The following is a 19,411-nucleotide window of genomic DNA, read 5'->3' as shown; positions in this document are numbered from 1 at the left end:
AATATATGTAATTCCTATGGTGGTTGCTGTAGTCCAGTCGTTTCGATCATGCCTGATTCTTTGTGACCTCCCATTTGGGGTTTTCTTGGCAAAGATACTGGACTGGTTTACCATTTCCTTCTCCACATCATTTTATAGATGAAGAAACTGAGGCAAACAGGCTTAAGTGACTTGCCCAGCACAATGCTGCAAGTAAGTGTCTGAGGCCATATTTGAACTCAAGTCTTCCCAACTCGACTCCAAGCCTTGAGCTTGTGCACTGTGGCATCACTTAGCTGCCCCTCTGGAAGGTGTCTTATTTATGCAGTAGGTTATTTAAAACTGAGATGTAGCTAAGTGTAGCACATTGGATAAAAGCTGTCTATCTGGCTTAAACTCAGGAACTTGGGTTTAAGTACCAGTTCTGATACAAACTCGCTTTGTGTCCCTGGACAACTCATTTAATTTTTCAGTGCTGTAGGTAATTATCTGAGATGTGAAGCCGTAGAACAAGTGTTGATATGCATTGGTAGAAGGAATTTCCTTATTCACAGTTCTCTGTACCCATATAACTATACTGCCAGTCCAAAACAAGATAAAATTAAACAAAAACTACACTGCATTCAACAAAGTACCTCATGTTTTAAATGGATATAAATATATTTTGGACACTGTCAATGTGAATTTTTTTTTTTGCTTGATTACACATATTTATGACAAGGGTTTTGTTTTACCTTCTTTCTCAGTGGCTGTTGGGGTGGTGTGGGGAGAAGTTGAAGGAGAAGAGGGATGGGTTTTTGCTGTCTAGAAAAGAGCAAAAATTTTTATGACATCATACAGAGTAGTGGAGAAAATGTTGGACTTGGAGTCAAGAAAGCATGGATTCAGAATGCTGTCTCTGATACTTCTTAGAGGTGATTAGTCATATAAAGGGTAGCTAGGTGGAGAAGTAGACAGAGGAGCCATGCCTGGATTCTAGAAGACTCATCTTCCCAGTTTCATATCTGGCCTAAGACACCAGTTGTATGACCCTGGGCAAGTCATTTAACCCTGTTTGCCTCTGTTTTCTCATCTGTAAAATGAGCTGAAGAAGGAAAAGGCAAAGCACTCCAGTGTCTTTGCCAAGAAAACCCCAAATGGAGTCATGAAGAGTCATACGAGATTGAAACAATTCAATAACAATAAGCCATTTATGTCACTGAGCCAGTCTCTAAGACTATACAGTTAGTTGGGTAGTCTTAATGGAAGGAATTGTACTGGTGATAGCAATACATCTGGCTAAACATACATTGAATTGTTAAATGTTTTTGCATAGCTATATATCAAAGCTGGATTGGCTATGAATGGATTATATATATATATATGATATATATATGATATATATTATGGCTTTGTTGTGGCAAATGCTTTTTTTTTTTCAAAGTATTGTTAAAATCACTAAGGCACAATAGGTGATAACATTGTTGATCTACAGAATAAACAAGCTTTGCTTGATCTTACAGTGCCCAAAGAAACCTTTCCAAGGAAACTACCAAATTACCCCCTTCCACCAACTCAAAAAATGTATCAACAAGAAAAAGCCATTCAGTTTAGGTTGGTTCTTTGTTTTCTAATTGATATTCTCCATCTCCAGGATGAAGTAGAAAGCAAATGGGTTAATGAAGAGATAGTGTAGGGAAGGTAGACAGTGTCTGAACCCTTCCTGAGTTATGTCTTACTATTTTTTATTTGAAGTACTTGTATGTTTAGAATATTAAAATACAAGTACAAAAGCACGTTCCAAAACCAAACAAATTATTTTCTGATGATCTGTCATTTTGTATTTTGTGTGATATTAATTCTTTCCATTAACAAATATATTGAAAAATGACTTTAAATGCATAGCTACCTAGGATACCATGATATTTGAAAGCCATTTTCCTATAGAACCCACAAGTGGCTTTTGGAGCTACAGCTTAATAGTTTATTTAAGTTGCCATTCTTTCTTTGACTGATAAATCATCTCTTTCAACACATACACATATACATACATATTTATCATATATGATATGTATGATATATGTCTTAGATCATATCTATTTTTATTCTAATATAACCAGACAGTTAATAGTAAAAAGAAACAAAAATAAATCAGCTATGCCCTCTGTTTGGGTTTAAATGACATCAGGGCACTTGTCATCCTCCCTTAGAATTGAATTCAGAAATATTAATCAAAATCAGTACTCCTTGGACTGGATACACAGAGAGATAAATAAAGTGATGATTATGTGAATCCCACCGCTGCCTACCTTTTGTAATGTTAATGTAAAGTTAATGGTGGGCAGGGGGAAGAGTTAAAGATCTTCCCAGCACATTAATAGGCCTCAGATACTTTTTGTTAATTTCTAATGAGACTCTGGGTCATGAGGGTCATGCCTTCCAGCTCTGAAAAATGTATATATACTCTGAGGAGACGTTTTACTGTCCTCCCAGAGAATCATCCCTTATGACAAAGAACTGTGGAGGAGGGGAAGAAGAAAAAAATTTAGTAGAGCGTATGAACACATTGAAAAAAATGCACCATATGAAACACTCCATACCATGTGGCCTTTACCTCTGCAAAGGAGTAGAGGGAGGTGTCTTCTCATATCTCATATCTTCTTTGGAGCCAAGGTTGTTCTTTCTATTTTTTTTAGTATTCATTTTCATTTGTTTTGTGGTTGTCAGCATTTATATTTTTTCCCTATTTCTGTTTACTTCATTTTATATCAGCTTTTGTAAGCTTTTTATATTCTTTTCTGCACCTACTTATCAATTTCATTATTACTTAAAATACTATAATACTTTATTATATTCACATACCATGGTTTGTTTGCCCATTCTTCAATTAATATCTCCCTTTGATTCTAACCCACTGCTTGACTTTGGGCCATTCACTGAACTTTACAAAAGCCTCAATTTCCTCCTCTGTAAAATGGGGATAATTATAGCACCAATCTCACTTGACTGGTGTTAAATATGTGTAAAGATTGCTTTACAAACAGTTACATACCTTAGAAATATTAGATGTTCTTATTATCTCGGATACTACTATAGAATTAATGATCCAGAGTGAGAAGGGACCCTAGAAGCCATCTATTCAAACTCTCTCCTTTTACAGATATGTAAAGGAAAACCTAGGAAAGTTATGCAACATGCCCAAGGTCACAAAGGCAGTGAGTGTAAAATTAGAGCCCATATTTATTTTCCTGGTTACCTATATTTTTGCAGTCTAACATTCATGCTGCTTGGTAGAGAAAGCAGGACGAAACAAGAATTGAGTAGCTCTCCCTCATTTATCACCCTGGGCAATAATCCTATCTCTTCCTTGATCTTTTCACCAATAAAGCCCTGGGTTGTTTTTCTGTTAATTGTTGTTGGCGGTGTTGTCTTTAACTTTCCCAACCAGCCTTAGCTCATTCTGGGCTTTGTCACTGCTGACAATGTTCTTAAAGTACTATGCCAGATTTTTGCATTTATCTCCTCTAGCTTTGCTTTCATCTTCTACTAATGTCTTGTTAAAATTTAAGTGGTTTGATCAGTTACCTGAAGACCTCCTATCATTCTATTTAGACAACTTCAACTTCCCTTTTTCTCCTTTACTAGAATTTATTCCTATTGGGTCTCCAGCATTTCATTCTTAAGGATTTCATTTCATTCCTGAATTAATTACCCCAGATTTTAAGTACTTAGCATCCTAATTTTGATTCCTTTATTTACTGTCATAATCCACCTAGTGTGTGCTTAAGATGGTGCTTAAACGTATCTTAATCATAACTTTATTCATATTTTGCAGGCTAATTTCCCCTCCTCTCTTGTAAATTTTATGATGGGATAGTCCAAGTTCTCTTCCTAATCATGTCCTCTTAGTCTCTTTTGCTGGCTTATTTTGCATACATATTGTGACTCCTAACTGGAAGTACACTCTAAAGCTTTGTCTTGAGCCCTGTGATTTTCTTCTGGTGACCTGATAAGCTTACGTGGGTTTAGCCATCATCCTTATGCAGGACTTCAATCCCACATCACCAGCTGCCTATTGGACAATTCATACTGGATGTCCTGGGGCATCTCAAATTCAGTATATGCAAGACAGAACTCACTACCTTGTTCCTAAAACTCTACATTCTATCACAATTTCTGTTGGAGATGCTGTTCCTCAGGTCTTTCAGGTTTATAACATCAGCATCATCTTCAGCTGTTCCCTCTGGCTCATGTGTTTCTATTCAGTTGCCAAATCTAACCATTTCTACCTCCGTAACATCTCTTCCATCTGACCCAGTCTCTCTCTATGTTGTACTCACACAGGCACTATTGTAGTTTAGCTCTTTACTTCACGTATGATTTCCTAATTGGTTACTCGGCTTCAAGCCTCACCTCACTCTAGGGCATCCTCTTTTCAGGTGCCTTAGCACAAATCTAATCATGTTATTCCCCTACTCACTGGCTTCTTATTGCCAGTAGGATAATATATAAATTTTTCTCTTTGATTTTTAAAGCCTTTTGCAACCTGATACCATCCTTTTAGCCTTCCCTTTCCCTAGTTTATGATCTGGCCAAAATGGCCATTTTTCTCTTCCTCAACAAATGATACTCTTTTCTTATCTCCATGCCTTCACATTGACTGTTCCCGGTGCTTAGAATGTATTGCCTTCTTTCCTCTACCTCATTCTTTTCTTTCTTAGTTTTTTCTTTTTTTCTTCCTTCCTTTCTTTTTTCTTCTCCCAACTTCCCACATTCCTTCCTTCTTTTCTTCTGCTGAAGAGCTATTCAAAGACCCAATCCCACCACTAGTCAATCAGTTAGGAGTTCCAACCTGCTTTGTTTCTGACACTGGCTGAACATTAGATTACCTGCTCTCCCCCTTTCCTGCCTGCCCTCCTCCATTCCCAAGGTCTCACCATCTTGATGCTGGACTCAGTATAAACACCTGATCAGCTAATCACACTGCAACTCAGAAGTTCCCAGCTCAAGATCTCTATCACCCTTAGCCTCCCCAACAGTAGGAATTACAGATGTACACCACAATTCCTAGCCCTGTTTTCTTTCAAGATGCTGCTGAAACACTACTTTCTACATGGAGTTCATCCTGATTCTTCCAAGTGTTAGTGTCATCCTTCCATAACTACCTTATATTTATCTCTTTGTATTTGTTTGGTATGTATTTATTATTTAGTTGTATTTATACGTCTCTCCAGATAGATTGTAAGCATAGGAATTGTTTCACTCTTTGCATTTGTATCCTCAGTGTCTGACAGATAGTAAGCATTGTATAATTACCTATTGATTGACAAATACTTTTTCTCTTATATACAATATAAACTTCCATATTCTAATAACTTCACTAAGTTTCAGTAGTAATTATGAAGTCAAATTTACTTTTTTGTGCTAAGATCTCTAGTATATCTTTTTTGTTCATCATATTTTAGATATCTCACAATTTTGGTGTTATTACAAGTTATTTCTTTACATTTGACCTTCCAGAGATTTTACCTTTTCTTCTTCCTGTACTATAGTTGCTTTCATGGCATCTAGCTTGATGGTCACACATAAGTAAATTTTCTCTCCATATTCCTTTTTATTTTAAAGCTCTTTTGATTAGATTCACATCTAATTCATGTTGCCTAGACCAAAGATATCAGTGTAGTCTAAATTTCAGAAGAAAAAAAAAGTAAGTCAAAAGTATCCTCAACAAGTCTGAAAATTTTAACCTATTGCCCAGAACCAAAATTCTTGGTTTAAAGAGATTCTAATTCAATCTTGGGGCCTTCTAAATCCCTGTGTATGATCCATGACTTATGCTTCAATCAAAAGACTAGTTTCTGTGGACATCAGAATCTGGATTATTTCAGCTCTCTTCTAAGGGTATTCATTGCCACAACTACATGCTAGTAATAAGCACCTAAACGAAGAATATTTATTTGAGATGATAATGAACAAAAAACAGACCAGGCTTCCATCCACTTTAACAGGAGAATAGTTATATGTCCTACTTCAAACATTTACCATTTCTTACCTTCCCCTTGAAAAGATAGTCCCTTTTTGTGAAACTTTTCCATGAACATTCCTATTGCAATGGAACCTCCTGCCCAGTAGGCGTTGTCTATGCTACCTTAACCAGACACTTTTTTCCCTCATGGTTCTTTGTACTAGGAATCTGTGATTTCCTTCATAAGTCCTTGAGAAGCAAAGTATTATAGTGAATCATCAATGAACATGGAAAACAAAGACCTATGTTCAAATCCTTCCAAGACATGAAATAGTTATTGATAACAGAGAGAAGGAAAATCTCTTCAACTCTTTGTTATCTTTAAAGGAGAATATTCCTGATGTTATGAGGGATGGAACAAAATGGAAAGTACGGGATTAGAACCCATTATAAGTGAGAAGATTGCAATCAAGGGCCATTTGCCCCTCAGGGATTTAATATACCAGGCACAGACAAGTTAATTGCAAGAGTCCTAAAAAAACTGGTAAATGTGATAGCTCATTCATTGTCAGAGATGTCTGAACACATAATGGAAAATGATAGAGGTGCTCTACAGCTATTCAATTGCCCAAATTTTCAAGAAAGGGAAGAGGATAGAGTCTTTAGAATATAGGCCTGTGAACTTTGCTATATTCTTGTCAAAATTCTTTGTTAAAGGTATGGTCACTGAGCATTTAGAAGGGAAATGAAATAATCATTAAGATTCAGCCAGTGTTCTTTAAGAATTTCACATGCTAATATAATTTTCCTTTTTGATAGGATTATTAAACTAGTGCATCAGAAGAATGGAAGAGATGCAATACAACTGGTATAATGGCAATTTAAATGGGAAGATCTTTTCCATAGGCCCATGTGACCTGCTTAAATCACATGGATACCTAAGTCATATATGGTGGGAGGAGCTTGCTGAATGGGTGGAACAGGAAAGACCAAAGATAAACTGGTAGTAAGTGAGTTAGAGCACTTAGGGTGGAGAGAGAGAGAACTCAGGCAAGCAGACAGCTAGACTTGTGAGTGTTTTGTTTGTGGGAAGTGCCCTGGGGTGAGGGGGGCAGACTTGGGAATGGCTTTGTCCTCTGCAATGCTAATGTGTATTCTTGGCTACTATGATGGATTTTACTTTCTGGTTTTGGGATTTGGCTTTGTAGTGTCTGAATAAATGTTTTTCTTCTGCCATCTATATGGAAAAATCTGTTATACTTTGCGATTGAGAACTACTCCAGCATATTCATCATCACCATCAATGCTATGAATATTACAATATAACTGGATTTATGTCAAGTCTTTGACAAGAATCTCTCATGCTATCTTTGCAGTAGAGGAGATGATTGTATGGTTAAGCAAATTCAGAAACTGTTGAATAACTAGACCCATAGTTCTCTTATTTCTCCATACCACTTTTAGAGGTGCTTTACAGTTTGTTAAGCTGAACTCTCCAAAGGCAAGTTTACATTAGTAAGGCTGCAAGAAAGATAATTACATGAAGTCTAGTTCTATCTTATTTCCTTTCTTGTGATTTGTGGTCATGTGTCACAACATAGAATGAACAAAAAGATTTGGACTCTTGCATAAGAAAGAAATTGGGATACCCTTAGACAGTGTGTTACTTTTCAGTAACACATAGCATCTTATATCTGGCAGGGTTAGATTTTGTACTGATGCCTCCTGCCTTGTTTGAGTTTTTAATGTGTTTTTTGTGTGTGTGTGTGCTTTCATAAAACTTGATTTCAGCAAATCACAATATTTTTTCTCTCTATGTAATGGACAAAGTCCAGCCTTCTATCCAACTATTTCACTTCCTGAGTAGATGACAGATGTTCAAAATCAGCTAGAAAGATTTATTTGCTAAGAAACAGCTGAAAAGCTCACACACAAATACACACTCACATAAAAACAATGTAAAAGTCAGTCTCCTAAAGCAGTCATTTATTCCTCCAGGCTAACTATCTGCAACTGAGGGGAAATGAGTTTACGATTAATGAGACTATAAGGAGCTTTAAAAGGTGTCTAATAGATGCGGCAAATATGGCCCTCTCCAAATAGCAGGGGGGAATAATTTAGCCATAAATTAATGCTCATCTATAGACTGCTTTTGACTCTTAGACCCCAATACTATGCAAATAAAATCAGAACCCGAGCATATTATCTTCTGCAACAAATTTGTCTTTGATTTGTTTCTGACAGCTCACTGGGGAGTATGAATAGGGAGAGAAAAAAAGATGCTTCTCTGAGTGAGAAGATGGGAGAGGCCACGGGAGAGGAAACTGTGCACTGGGGCATTTGTGACTTCTTGCTAAAATAGAAACCATGACTTGGAGGAGGACAGGGGATTGGGAGTAAATGAAGCAGGAATCAAGCAATTGTTGCTGCTGTACCTGAGTGCCCCCCAAAGGAAAGAATGCAATATCTCCTAATAGATAACATAATGGCTAACAATGACACAAATGAATGAATGAATGAATGAATGAATGAATGAATGAATGAATGAATGAATGAACTGTCTGCTGAGTTTCACAATAGGTTGTCCACCTTTGTTTTCTGCCAACAGTCTTGCATTTTTTTATTACTGTTTCAATCTTGCATTTTGAGAAGTAAGAATTTGCCCTTTTTTGTGATTAGGTCTGAGAAAGATCAGCTTCCTTATATTGGATTAGCCCAGAAGGTTACTCCAGACAGAATACTACTATGTCTAAAATGTGTAGCATATAGTAAGTGCTTAATCAATGCTTGCTGCTTGATCTAGTTATCCTTGTCAGTATCCCCTTCTTTGGGGCTGGTATGGTCTATCCATAGGTAGTTAGGTGGAGTGGTGAATAGAGTGCCATGCCTGGAGTCAGGAAGACTCATATTCCTTAATTCAAATCTGGCCTCAGACACTTACTAACTGTGTGACCCTAGACAAGTCACTTAACCCAGTTTGCCTCAGTTTCCTTATCTGTAAATGAGCCAGAGAAGGAAATAGCAAACTACTCCAGTATCCTTGTCCAGAGGGTCACAAGAAATTGGATGTGACTGAAACAAGTGAAAAACAGTCTCTCCATAGTTTAATGTTCTTGAATAGGTTTCTTTAAGTAACCCTCCACCACTCCAACATTCAAACGGGAAAAGGTGTTTTTAAATGAAATTTCATAATGTAACAATCCTTCTTCATTAAGCCACCATAAGGAAAACAATCCCTCTGACTTGATTTTTTTTCAGAGATTGTGTAACACATTCCCACTTCTTTGTTTGGTCCCCTTATGGCCACTATCATTCTATTATTGCACTTTATTTGTAGTCAGCAGTTTCTTTTAGCAAGGTATCTCCCATTCATATATTAAAGCCAAGCAAGATTCTTTGAAAGAAGCAACAAAAATAACCTTGACAACCCTCCAGTTTTAAATATCAAGAAAGGCATGAAACAGAGGGATGTATGCTTGCTAAGGGTGTTTGCTGTTCTCACGGAGCATTTTCAGCAGAATGAAATGGAATAATTATATACAGACGTTGAGGTCTTCAAGATGGTCCCGTTTGCAGATGAAATTAGAATGACTGTATTGATATCCAGAACATCTGTGAACCTCCTAAATGAGATCCATGAACTCTCAGAAGAGTCTGGCATAACCATCTATATAGGAAAGTAAAGTGGATGAAGAATGTCTCAATCAATAAACATTTGCCAAGATTCTAACATATGCAGGGTACTTTGATAGACACTGGTGATATAAATTCAAAGAATGAAACAATTTCTACTCTCAAGGAGCTTATATTATAATAGAAGAGTAAATAAAAACATGTACAAGTATATATAGAATAAAATGTAAAAAGAAAATAAATATAAAGGAGTTGGGATGGTAAGGCAATCATAGTTGCAAGATGAAGAATTCCTTTATATAGAAAATGGTCCTTGGACTACAGAATTTTTTAGTTTTTTGTTTAACAAGCATCTTCCTTCTCTTTTTGCCACATCGCACTACCCATGGAGGGGGGAGGGGAATAAAAACAAAATGCTTCAGCAAATAACAGTCAAGCAAAACAAATAAGCTGTGTCCAAAAATGCATGTCTGACTCTGTATATCTGTCCTGTCACCTCTGTGTCAGGTGATGGACAGTATTCTTAATCACCGTGGAATCATGGCTGTTCATTGTATTGGTCATAGTTGTTAAGTCTTTCAAAATTATTTGTTTTTAGAATTCTGTTATTAACATATAAATTGTTTTTCTGACTTCACTCTGCATCAGTTAAAAGTGAGGTTCAAGTGATACCTGCTTTGCATCCTCTTTCCTCATTCATGTAGATTTCTACTTGTACTTTCTGATTATGTGAGATAAATTCCCTCCCATTATTCCTCCTCTTTTCTTCCCTAGAATATCTTTTTTTCTCCATTTCTTCATTTATGATTGTCAGAACATAACAAAAATCACTTCCAATCCTCCATCTTCTATGACCCTGTCTATGACCCCTGATGAACATTGCAGTTATCAGAGCCTCCTTGTACCATCCTTCTCCCTCTCCCCTAGAATACAAACATTTCATCCTCATAACATCTTTTCCATTTGCCTATTTTTGCTTACTCTGGCATTTACGTTTCAAAGTTTCTACTCATCTCTTATTTTTGTTTTTAGTCTATTAATGTTTGAGAGCTCTGTTATCGTTAGAGGTCCACTTTTCCCCTTATAGATTTAGTCTCATTTTTGCTAGGTAATTTATTCTTGGTTTAAAGACTATCATATATTGCCTTTTAGAAAATTACATTTCATGTTGGCTCCTTTAAAGTGAAAGTTTCTAAGTTTTGTGCAAAATTGACTATAGCTTCTTGGTACTTGAACTTTCTTCCTGAGTACTTTCAAATATTCTTTCTTTGACCCAGTAGCTCTGGATTTTGGCTGTGATGTTCCTGGTAGTTTTTGTTTTTGAGTTTCTTTCAAGGAATGGCCAGTGAATTTTTTTATTTTCATTTTACTCTCAGGTTTTAAGAAATCTGAGTAGTGTTCTGTCAAGAATTCTTGAAATATGATGTCTAAGTTTTGGGGGGTTTTTTGTCTCTAGCTTTCAGGTAGACCATTGATTTTTCAATTATTTTATCTTAATATTTTTAGATTGGTTATTTTTTATTTGAGATAGCTTCTCTTTCTTCTATTTTTCAGTCTTTTGACTATTTTAATATTTGTTGTCTCATAGAGTCATCCACTTATTTTTAATCTATTTTGATTTTCATAGAACACATTTTGTGCTAAGCTATTGATTTTCTTTCCAATCATTTGTCTAGACCCCTCATTCCTTTTACAATTCTTCTATCTTTCACTCTCATTTATAATATCATTTTAACTCTTCATTCTTTTAGGAATTCCAATTGATCTTGCTGGCAAGCTGTTTTGTTGTTTGAGGCTATGCTTGTATGTATTTTGGAGTTAATCTCCCCTTCCAGGTTCATGTCCTGGGAGTCCCTGACCTCATTAAAGGTTTCTGTAGTTTAGTCAATTTTCTTTCATGTGACCTGCTTTGGGCTGCCCCATGTTGCTGGTCTACCAGGTTGTTCTGGAGACCAAGTATGAAATCCCAGACCCTGTATCCATGATCTCAGGGCATTCCATTGCTCTAGGTTCTGAGTCTGTTTCTTTGATTTCCCCTCCTCCTGATCAGAAGATTCCATGCCACTGGCCTATCCTGGGACTCTGGGCACTAAGTCTTCATTCTTCCCCTTCTGTGGGAAACCCTCACATTTTTCTTCTGATCTAGGGGCTGAGTCCCAGATGATCAAGTGACTGATCTAAGTTGGGGCTGTGGGTACTGAGTTTGTGCCCATCTCTGTTGCACAGTTGTTACTTTAGTCATTTGTAGGTTGAATTTGTGATTGTTGTCTAGAACAATGACTCCCTATAATTTCTCCCTCAATTTCCTGGTTATTTCTTGTTCCAGGGTTCTTATCATATCATTAGCAAGAAAGGAGTTGGACTATGTACCCTTCTTCCTACTCTGCCTTTTTGGCTCCCTCTTTGATCTTCCTCTTGAAGTAAGGGATTCTGTGAGGTGGAAGGGCATAGCATATATGAGAAATGGCAGGTAGAAAAGCATAGATATGGGAGATAAGAATGCTGTATGTATGGATCAGAGCAAATGCCAATTTGCTTGGATCACAGGGTGGAAGAAGGGAAGACTGTCTAGCTAGTCAAGAAAGATAGATTAATACAGATTGTGAAAGGCTTTAACAGTCAGAGGAATTTATCTATAATCTTAAAAGCAATAGGTAGCTCCTGGAATTTATTGAGTAGACTTGCATATGGGAAAATCACTTTGGCAGCTAGGTGGAGGATGTATTTAAGTTGTGAGGCAGAGAAACCAATTAGGAGGCCATTGTAATAATTTAGGCAAGAGAGGTTGAAAGCCTGACCTAAGGTGGTCACTGGGTGAATAGAGAGAGAGTGATGGAAACAAGACATGTTGTGAAGGCAGAAAGGTCAAGATTTGGCAACTGATTAGATCTGTAAGGCAAAAGAGAGTGAGGAATCTTTAACAGAAAGGTTACAAACCTAGGAGCCCTGATGAATCAAAGGTTGTTAGGAGAGTGGTTTGAGGAGTAAAAATATTGAGTTCCCTTTTGGCCATGTTAAATTTGAGATGTATGTAATTTGAAATGTTAAATAGGCAACTGACTGGCCAGATGTATAGATCTTAGAGACATCTGCATAGAGATGACAGTCAAACTGATGGGAGGTGACAAGGTCACAAAGTGAGAAGGAATAGAAAGAGAAGAAAAGAGGCTACAGTATAGGGCCTAGGGGAACCTAGGTGGTGATCCAGCAGACAAGACTGAGTAGAGGCAGTTAGGTGGGGAAAAGAAGAACTAAAAGAGAAGAGTATCACAAAAACCCAGGGGAGAAAGTATCAGGGAGGAGAGAGTAGTCAGTAGTGTATGTTAAGATCAGTAGAATATTAGAAAGATCAAGACTGAGAAAAGACCGTCCAATTTGTCAAGTAAGAGATCACTAGTGATTTTGGAGTTCTAATAGTTTCAGTTAAGTGATGAGGTAAGTGGAGGTAAGAAGAGTAGAGGGATTTTTTCTAAGAATTTAACTGAGAAGGGAAAAGAGAAATATGATGATAGCTTGAGGAGATGGTAGGACATAATGAAGATTTTTTTTAAGGATAGCATAGATTTGGGCATATGGATTACCTAATCATGAGCTAACCAGGAGATAGGAAGAGGCTGAAGACAGAAAGAGGATGATCCAGGGTGCAATCTGCAGGAGAAGAGTGAAAATGGGATGAAGGGTGCATGTAAAGGGAGTGGTTTTGACAATCAGATGGGCCACCTCATTGGAAATGGGGAGAGAGTAAGGAATGATGCCAAGGTATTTTGAGATAATGCCCTACAGGTGCAAATAACCACAAAAGTGTCCCTATCCTCAAGAAGAAGAATTTTTAGAATTTTGGATTTTGGAGGTAGAACAGGTAGGTGTGATGGATGGTGGGGAGCAACATTTCTTAAATGCCTTTTACGTGTCAGGCATTACATTAAGTGCTTTACAAATAAGATCCCTTTTGATAACCAGTTCAAGAGTTTACCTAACCCTATGTAGAGTTAAAGTAGAGTGGAAACTGAGGACATACAAGTTGCTGATGAGGTAGGATGCTTGAAGGGACTTCACTCTGTGTGTGTATGTGTATATATGTATCTATGTATCTACCTATATGTATGTATGTATGTGTGTAATATATGTTTCTATATAGCCCTCTCTATATATGTGTGTATGTTTGTATGTAATATATATGTTTGTATATCTATATAGTCCTCTGTGTGTGTGTGTGCGTCTCCAAGTATAAGAGTAGCAGTTGAGGTGGAAAGGAAGGTTATGGGCCAAGTACTTAACCCCCTGGGAAAGGAGGAGGAATTGACCTGGAGGCTGATAGAGAGCTGTGATGAGGATTTGGACTAAGAGGTAAAGATGGTTGAATTATCATCTTTATTCCAGTGAATCACAAATTTATATATCCAGCCTCAACCTCTCCCCTGAGCTTGAGTCAGAAGCACAAACTTCAGTATGTCTAAACAATTCATCTTTTCTTCAAATATACCCTTCTTTTATACTTTCCTTCTGTTGAAGGCCTCCATTATTCTTCCAAGAGCAGCTAGGTGGTTCAGGAGACGGAGCACCAGGCTTGGAGTCAGGAAGACCCTCTGTCACCCCACATATCCAGTTACTAGCTGTTTCTTGATCTTTCTATCTCCACAACATCTCATATCCATCCCCTTTATAGCTCCTACCTTTGTTCAGGCCCTTATCCTTTCTTTCCTAGATTATTGAAACAACTTTCTAATTGGTGTCCCTGCCTCAAATCTCACCCCATTTTAGTCTAGTCTACATGATATTGCCCGTGTTTTCCCTGAAGTAAAAATATAACCAAGTTGCTTCTCTCAACAGTAAATTCCAGTGACTTCATTTTGCTTCTACTATAATATCAAAAATCCTTAGTTTTATTATTAAACTCCTTAACCGTAGCCTCTCGCCTCTCTCATAAGCCTCATTGTGCATCATCCACTTTCCTTTACCATGTGACCAGCCAGACTGCCTTCTCTGCTCTTATCTCCCTCTCACTGCCTTTGCCCTGGTAATCTCCTCTATGAAGACTGCATTCCCTCTTCCAGTCTACCTCTACTTGCCGCATTAAACTACACCTCTCTGTGTCAACTGTTTCTTCATCCTGACTAGGCTTATATCTTTAGATATGCAATATACTCCTTTATTGACTTTTGATGCTAAATTGTAACAAACAATTTATAGCATTCCCAAGATAATCTGGGATAATATCCACTGAGAACTATGATATGCAGATTATAATATGCAAATGAGTAGACAACCTATAGAGCTTGTCTATTACTATATACATGTATGTATATATGTATATGTATGTATACAAATGTGTATATGTATGTGTATATGTGTGCATATACATACATAGATATGAGTGCATATGTGTGTACATATACACACATATAATAGGTAGCTTAAATGAACATTAAACTAGACTCAAAATTAATTAAAAAGGAAAATAGGCCAGACTGTATTTGAGAAATTGTACTAGACTTTTAATAATACCTTGTTTTTCGTTGAAACTTCATTCTTTTTTCATTTTTTGTTGTTATTCTTTTTAATGCCATTGATAATAATTTATGACTGTAAAGAATGGAATACCAGAATCTGAAGGCTTAAGGTTGGAGGTCACCCAGAAGGAAATGAAGAGACTTATCAATGGGTATGAAGAGACTGAAACATGTAATCAGCAAAGAATTGTTCATGAAAGATGCATAAGGGGTGTCATCAGAAAACTTATGAATAGAAAAGAAAATGGGCCAGTCATGTACTGAGAACAGTGGAGAACTGATGTTCAGCCCCTATCCTTCATCAGGATCCAAGCAATGGCATTTAATTTAGAGGGAGTCCTCCAGCATGTTGGGTGAATTCTTTGTTGGAGGGCCTTTGTGGTATGGCATGGTCAAGAACCCTTCCAGATTAATGTCCTGGGAGTCCCTGACCTCATTAAAGCTTTCTGTAGTTTACTCAATTTTGTGTATATGATAAGTGTGTAATAAATGCTTGTTGGAGTGTTGAAACATAACTGAGAAAGTAAATATAATGATCAACCACAGAAACTCCAAAGACAAATGTTCTCTAAAAAAATTAGTAATATTCTATCTGGAGCTCTATTTCATATTTTGTGTGTGTGATACTGTCTTCCACAAAATTCCCACATTATAAATTAATCATGTTCTTTCAACACAGTGCCTAAAAGTCAGCTAGTTATTGCCCACTGAGTGAGATTGTGAGGTGGACAACTTCTGAGGTGTGTTCTGAACATCAAGCCAGCAGGTACCATTTTGTACATAGTATAAAGCTTTCAAGATGATACATAGCATTAGAATTTGAAGAAACTTCCAAGGTCATCCACTCCAGTTCTCTAATTTTATAGATAAGGAAATTAAGATTCAGGAAAGTTAAGTAAATTGTCCAGGGTAGGCATCAGAGGCAGGATTTTAACCTAGGTTCTCAGATTCCAGAGACAGAAGAAAAGTGGAGACATATAGACAGTACAGTGGAAGACTCATCTTCCTGAATTCAAATGTGATCTCACACACTTATAGCTATGTAACCCTGGGCAAGTCAATTAACCCTGTCTGCCTCAGTTTCCTCATCTGTAAAACGAACTGGAGAAGGAAATGGAAAAGTACTCCAGTATCTTTGCCAAGAAAACCCCAGATGTGGTCATGAAGAGTCAGACGTGACTGAAATGACTGCACAGCAATAGCAACAAATATTCAACATGTGATGAGGTCAGTTGTCAGTTCTCACCTGGAGAAAGTAAAATGGGATAGATGGGGCAATTTCTAATTTGAGAACTGATCAAACACAAGCCTAAAGTGATAGTGGGTCAGTAAAGGTTTTCTTTCATGAAGAACAGGAATATTTGTTGCAGAGGCAGAGATTCAGATCCACAGGCCAGGCAGCTCTGTATCATAATGACTAGAGAGCTAGGCAAGAGCTAGGAAAATCTGAGTTTGAATCCTGCCTTACCAACTACATGACCCTACTTGCTCTTCTGTGGGCTTCTCTGACACTGCTTTCTCTTGATTCTTGTCTAATCATTCTGACTGTGCCTTCTCAATCTTCTTTTCTGGATCATTATCTACATCACATCCACTCACTGTGGATATACCACCAAGGTTTTGTTGTAGATCTTCTTTTCTCTTTCATTCTTCTCTCCTAATGATTGCACAGGCTCCCATGGATTTAATCATCCTCTCTTTTTACATGGCTCAAAGATCTCTAGATCCAATTGTAGAGTTGCTCTTGAGTCCCAATAATACATCTACTGCCTGTCAGATATTTCAAACTGAATGTTCTGTAGGCATCTCACATTGAACATGTTGAAAAACAGAATTTTGCTTTTTTCACTTTAAGCCTAACCTTCTGATTAACTTACCAATTTCTCCTGAGGATACCACTGTTCTTCCAGTGACCCAGGTTTTCCATATTAATTCTGTTGTCCATCTTGGATCGCTGAAGTAGAATGTAAGTTACCTAAGGGCAAAGACTATCATTTTGGTATTTATGTTCTCAGTGCACTGAGGAGAACATAGCACTGTATATTATAGGTACTTAAATAGATGTTTGTTGAATAAAACTTGATCTCAATCTCAGTTTCCTCATCTGTAACATAAAAGACATTAAATTAGATGACTTCTAAGGTCCTTTTCAATACAACATCACAAGATGGTTTTCCTTGTTTAAAGAGGGCAGAATTAGTAACAGAGAGTGGAAGTTATAGAAAAACAGATTTGGAATTTCTATAAGGAAAATTTTCCTAAAAATCTGACTGATTCAGAAGTGACATGGACTGCCTTAAAGATTTTGAAGCTGAAGTTTCTTGGAAAAGATTCCTGATTGGTTACTACTAGTTATATAAGATGATTTCTGAAGTCCCCTCCAATTCTGAAATTCTAGGAGGATGATATGCTAATTTTATGTGCTTCTCACTAACAAATTGGTCCTCTATTTCAATTAACTCTTTTTTTTTTTTTGAGGAAATATGGGTTAAGTGGCTTGTTCAGGGTCACACAGCTAGTAAGTATCTGAGGTCACATTTGAATTCAGGTCCTCTGTACTCTAGGGCTGGTGCTCCACACCACCTGGTTGCTCCTCAGTTAACTCTTAACAAAGACCAAAGGTAAAGCAAAAAGAATAATTTCATAACATTCTTCACTCCCTGAGAATTACTCTCCCCAGAACATAGAAGAGTATTTATTGCAAGAGTAGGCATAAATTTGAAATACTTTAATAGTGAGACAGATGAATAGGAAATGCAAATGACTAAGGTAAGTTGTAACTCTGGAACTGTATGCCTCAGTTTCCATCAAGTTCCTGATGAATATGTAATCTGTGTTAGAAAGGTAACAGCACAGGAGAAAATCTGGAATGCAAAAGTTTTAAAAATGAATGTTAAAAAAATTGCTTTTACATGCAACTGAGAAATAAAAAATACAGGCAATAGGGTATAGAAATCTATCTTTCCCTACAAGAAAATAGAGGGGATGGGGATGAGAGAAATGGGTGGTAGTGATAGAAGGGAGGGCACTTTGGGGGAAGGGGTAATCAGAATGCCTGCTGTCTTGGGGTGGGGGGGGGAGGGGAGAGATGGAAGAAAATTTGGAATTCAAAATCTTGTGGAAGTGAATGTTGAAAAATATCTATAAATTAATTAATAAAAAAATTCTTGAAAAAAAAAGGTAGCACCACCTCTGCTAAGCTGGAATGATCCTCCACTGGCAGTATCTCTTTGCTGCCAGCTATACCCTTTCAGAAAGAACAGATACTCTTAGCCTTTGGTTTTGAGGCACTAGCTCTACTCTGTTGTCTGTCCTCTACAGGGTTTTCACTTCCTAAGTAGAGGCAGCAGTACAGAGGTATGCCTTCACTTCCCCCAGGCTCTTTTCTGTGGCCAACTTTTCTAGTTCAGAGCAAGGTCTCCTCAGCAAAAAACTTGTTTCTAGCATATGGTGATCAAACAGTGCATTTACCTCCTATATGCAGACTGGGTCACAACTAAGCAATTTACCTAATAATCCCAAACTATCTCTGAGTTTGGGTTCCCTAGTTTCTAACTATCAAGTTCTCCTGTTGGTTTTATGCAAATGAGTAGGTGGGAAACAAGGCAGTTGTTTCTTTAGGAGGCCTTTTGGGGGGTTTTGTTTTAATATTCAAATGTTGTATTTATTTTTGTTTTTCTTTTTTTTAATCAGCAAAACTGTCAGTCTGAAAGGGCCACACCCTTACATCTGTATCCCTGACACTTAGCAGGGTGAAATAGAAATTCATATTAATTCTATTCCATTCTAACATCTAGAACAGTGTTTGACACAGAGTGTTTAATAAATACTTTTTGAATTAAATTCAGTTATATTGTTGGTGTCTGTACACATTACTTGTTTTTACTAAATTGGTCAGGTAGTAACCGTTTGTCAAGTTAAGCAGTCTTTTACTAGTGAATCAATGAACAATGTGATATGATGGATAAAGAAGCTGGCCTCTGCATCAGGAAGACCTAATACTGATATATTTTATTACCTATGAAACCCTAAGCAAGTCACAACCTCTTAGCACCCTCAGAAAACTCTCTGAGCCTAATAAAGTCACAAAGAAGGTATAATCTACACTGACAGATGGAGTTCCTTATCCTGAGGTTGCTGTATTGATGATGATGTTATATCTGGATCAAAATCAAAGCAAAATTAAATTAATCAATAATTGGTTAATTAAATTGTTGTTGGTGATAGTGTTGGTGATGGTGACAGGTTTTGTGTGTGTGTGTGTGTGTGTATGTGTATGGTTAGCCTGTACATGTAGATATTCCCTAGATCCTTCTATTATTAATTCTATTACTGATTGCTTTTT

At 37.1% G+C, this 19,411-nt stretch overlaps 1 protein-coding gene across 2 annotated transcripts in view; it reads left to right on the top strand.

Moving 5' to 3' along the window:
* PRKN (parkin RBR E3 ubiquitin protein ligase) overlaps window positions 1-19,411 on the top strand; it is a 1,884,374-nt gene that overhangs the window by 1,567,636 nt on the left and 297,327 nt on the right. The window lies entirely within an intron of this gene.

The sequence above is a fragment of the Notamacropus eugenii genome, chromosome 2 (genome assembly GCF_028372415.1).
Source record: "Notamacropus eugenii isolate mMacEug1 chromosome 2, mMacEug1.pri_v2, whole genome shotgun sequence".
Taxonomy (NCBI): Eukaryota; Metazoa; Chordata; class Mammalia; order Diprotodontia; family Macropodidae; genus Notamacropus; species Notamacropus eugenii.
Note: the sequence above shows the minus strand (reverse complement) of the source record. Positions and strands in the feature narration are given on the sequence as shown.